This window comes from Nyctereutes procyonoides, unplaced genomic scaffold (assembly GCF_905146905.1).
Source record: "Nyctereutes procyonoides isolate TBG_1078 unplaced genomic scaffold, NYPRO_anot_genome, whole genome shotgun sequence".
NCBI lineage: Eukaryota > Metazoa > Chordata > Mammalia > Carnivora > Canidae > Nyctereutes > Nyctereutes procyonoides.
This window is the reverse complement of record NW_026575148.1, coordinates 13,427,427-13,431,811: the sequence shown is the minus strand read 5'-3', so window position 1 is coordinate 13,431,811 and position 4,385 is coordinate 13,427,427. Positions and strand designations below refer to the sequence as shown.

General features: G+C 36.1%; 1 pseudogene; it reads right to left on the bottom strand.

Moving 5' to 3' along the window:
* Positions 1 to 2,120: 2,120 nt before the first annotated feature.
* On the bottom strand, positions 2,121 to 3,253 carry LOC129501643 (ataxin-3-like; annotated as a pseudogene).
* Positions 3,254 to 4,385: the final 1,132 nt, after the last annotated feature.

Genomic DNA, 4,385 nt, shown 5'->3' with positions numbered 1-4,385 from the left:
CTGATTACTCTTTGTTGGTCACAGATGACTGTCATAAAAAAGACACCCTCCCTGCCCACACCTAGGGCAGGGCGATCTGGCTGGTTCCCTTATCTCTGGTTTCCCTACCTCAACATTTTAGGGATTTTTGTGAGCCTGCTTCCATGGCTCCCTACCTAGCCTGTCTAGCCCCATTTGTCCCTAATTCAAGATCTGAAACCATAAAAACACGTAGAAGAAAACACAGGTAGTAAGCTCTTTGGCATTGGTCTTAGTGATAGTTTTTTAGACCAGTCCCCAGAAGCAAAGGCAACAAATGCTAAAATAAACAATTGGGATGACATTTAACTAAAAAATTTTTGCACAGCAAAGGAAACTATCAACAAAACATAAATGTGGCTATTGAATGAGAAAAGATATTTGCAAAGTATACATCTGATGAGTAATATCCAAAGTATATAAAAACATTCATAAGTTAATATCATAAAACAACTTGATTAAAAAATGGACACAGGGCTCGACAAACATTTTTTCCAAAAAAAAAAAAACACACACACACATGGCCAACATACAAATGCTCAACATCACTAATTATCAGAGAAATGCAAATCAAAACCACAATAAGTCATCACCTCACACCTATCTGATTAGCTATTAACAAAAATAATAATAATAATAATAATAATAATAATAATAATAATAAATGTTAGTGGGGATCCCTGGGTGGCCCAGGGGTTTAGTGCCTGCTTTTGGCTCAGGGCGTGATCCTGGAGACCCAAGATCGAGTCCCACGTCGGGCTTCCTGCATGGAGCCTGCTTCTCCTTCTGCCTGTGTTTCTGCCACCCTCTCTCTCTCTCTCTCTCTCTCTCTCCCTGTCTGTCTCTCATGAATTAATAAATAAAATCTTTAAAAAAAAAAAAACACAAGTGTTGGTGAAGATGTGGAGATAAGCTCACCCTCAAACACTGTTGGTGGGAATATAAATTGGTACAGCTACTACAGAAAACAATGTGGAAGTGCCTTTAAAAATTAATAAGAGAACTACTATACAATCCAACAATTCCACTTCTGTGTATTTACCTGAAGAAAACAAAAACACCAATGCAAAGACATATGCACCCCTATGTCCACTGCAGCATTATTTACAATAGCCACGATATGGAGGCAACTTAAGTGTCCATCAACAAATAAATGATAAAGATGTGGTATGTATGTACAATTTAGTATTACTCAGCCATAAAAAAAATTAAAATCTTATCATAAGTGACAATAAGGATGGACTTTAGTATAATGCCAAGTGAAATAAATTGGATATAATCCCACTTATGGATGGAATCTAAAAAAACAAAATAAACAAAACAGAAACAGACCCATAGATACAGGAAACAAACTACTGGGTACCAGAAGTGGTAAGGGATGAGGGGACAAGTGAAGGGGTTTAAGAGATACAACCTTCCAGTTATAAAGTAAATAAGTAATGGGGATGTAATGGAGAGCATAGGGAATATAGTCAAGAATAATTGTAATAATTTTGTATGGTGACAGTAACAGGACTTACCATGGTGATCATCTCATAATATATAAAAATATCAAATCACTATGATGTACACCTGAAACTAACAGGATATTGTATGTCAATTATATTTCGATTTAAATAAGTTTAATTGCAGAGTACCTGAGTGGCTCAGTTGGTTAAGCTTCCGAATCCTGATTTTAGCCCAGGTCATGATCTCAGGGTCATGAGATGGACCCCTGCCTCTCAGGCAGGCTCCAAGCTCAGCAGAGAGTCTGCTTGAGATTCTCTCCTCTTCCGCTCCCTCTACCCTTCATCTCACTAACACGTGTTCTCTCTCTCTAAAGTAAAATAAATCTTAAAAAAAAAGTATAAGTGTTTAATCTATATTTTATTGGCTTATTTTATGCAGCTGAGGTTTATGTTGCCTTTGTTAATTCTTAACATTTAGAAAACTATTTTAAATTTATTTAATCTCTAAATGCCTCTTTGGCTAGTGTATGGAGTATCACTATTTAGTCCTACAGCTGACGCATTTTTCCACTTCCTGTTGCAAACCACCTAAAAGTCTTATCTCCTCTGTTGAACATTGCTTCTTTGACACATGACTAAAGCAGACCCTCTGTGCTATAACCACATAGATAATAATGTTGGAAAGTAAGAACATCTAAATGATTTATAAAAGGTATTATTTTTTCCTTCTGTTTTGAAACTATTTCTAACAGTTTCCAAAGACATGGTCACGGCTGCTTGAAGCATGTCTTCCTCACTCATAACATCTCCTGGATCACTGCCTAGGGCTTCTGAACTTGTGGTGGGCCTTTCACACGGATGTGAGAACTGTCCTGGTGGATCCTGCTGCTGCTATTGCTGCTGTTGTGGCTGCTGCTGCTTTTCAAAGTAGGCTTTTCTTCTCTTCCATAGCTCTTCCAAAGTAAGATGTGTACCTGATGTCTGTGGAATATCTTGAGATACCCTTCTGGAACTACCTTGCATACTGAGCTGAATAGCTCTATGGAGATCTGCTTCTTCATCTTCCATGTCCATTTCTTGGCAACTTAGTGCCAGAGCCCTCTGCAAATCTTCCTCATCTTCATCTAACATGCCTGACCCATCGTTTGCTTCTAAGACTCATTCCAGATCTGTTCTCCAGACTTTCTGTTCTTTTAGTTGTGCTAATTCTTCTCCAATAAGTTTTGGTCTCTGCATCTGTTGGACCCTGATCATCTGTAGAAGTTGGTCAGCTTTACAATCTGGCAGGTCACCTTAACAACAAATATAGAATAACCTTGCTGTTGTAATTGAGCTAGGAAAAGTGCAAGGTACGTGTCTGATGTTAATTCTGGACCCATCAAGAGAGAATTCAAGTTGAACCACTGTTTCCCTAATTTTCTAACTGTAAACCACTGTTCTTTGTAATTGCAAACAAATTATCTTTCATTTATGGGATCGATCCTGAGCCTCTGATACTCCAGACTGTTGAAGAGAATTAGTTCTAAACCCTAAAGTTTCAAGGCATTGCTTATAACTTGAATGGAGGAAAAAAACCAGTCATCCATATTTCCAAAAGGCTGCTGTAAAACTGTGAGATATTCTTCACTAGTAACTCTTCCTTCTGCTATTCTCATCCTCTCTTCTTCATCTAGCTGATGTGCAACTGAAGATCATTCCACAGGGCTAAAATATTCTCCTTGCAATAGATTATTCAAGCAATGTTGAGCACAAAGCGAGCCTTCTTGTTTCTCATGGAAGGACTCCATGTTTATTTGTCTCACCTTTGTAAATTCTTGAGATCAGTGTGAATCTCAGATCTTTCAATCATCACTGAAATACATTTTTGAGAGCTCAGCAAGAACATTAATTTTCTTTTCTAAATTGACCACATTCTCCATCTCAACTTGAAACTGCATAACTGGAGTATGAGATAGATTAGCCCCAGTCCTCACTCTTAATTCCTAACATAAGTCTAGAGTATTCAACAATTGTTATTTTATCAATCCAATAATTTTTTTATGATAATTTACCTTTAATAAAAATCGGCTGAGGTACAAGCAGAGAGATTCTTCTACTGCTAAATTTCTAGGGCTATAATCTGGATATCTGCCTAGACAACCAAGTTCCAAGAATCTGATTCTTACCTACACAGCAACATGAAGAATCATGTTACCAGATCTTCCCTTAATTGGCTCATGTGAAGGAGGGTCACCTAAAAGATACGATGATGGTGATTTTTGGTTCTAAGATCCTGATGGTGAAAAAATGAGGAATGCTGTGAGGTGTGGGGCTTCTCTTAGTAGATGATATACTACAACCAAAAAATGCTTCCATTCACTTAACATCTATAAAATTTCACTTCAAAAGTTGATTTTATTTTGAAAAGGTAACATGAAATCACCAGAGATTATTCTAAGGTAGTTCCTTCAAATTTGGCCTTAATACTGAATGTCCAACAATCATTTATTATATTTCCTCTTACTTAAAACTAATAGGAGAAAGAATTCTCAATTTTCTCTAAGGTTATCACAAAATAGGCAAAAGATATTATATTGGAAAAAATTTTTTGATCTCATCTAGTTATTTAACATCATGCAATGAAAATTTATGAAAACAATGCTCTGAAAAAAAAACAAAAAAAAAAAAACAATGCTCTGTAGGAGCATTGGTCCTTTTGTCAATATGCTAATATTTGAAGTTAATTTTAGGTTAGCTATTTTAAGTTGGTTTCCGTTTTTTTTTTTAATTGGGTTTATTTCATAAAAAATTGCAAAGGATGAAATAATCTGTTAAAGTCAGCCTACAGATATGTTCCACAAAATTATATAATCTAAAGTAGAAAATAATTTTAGGGCCCAAATTAACAAATAGAAACTTTGTACTTTGAATTCAGAAGAC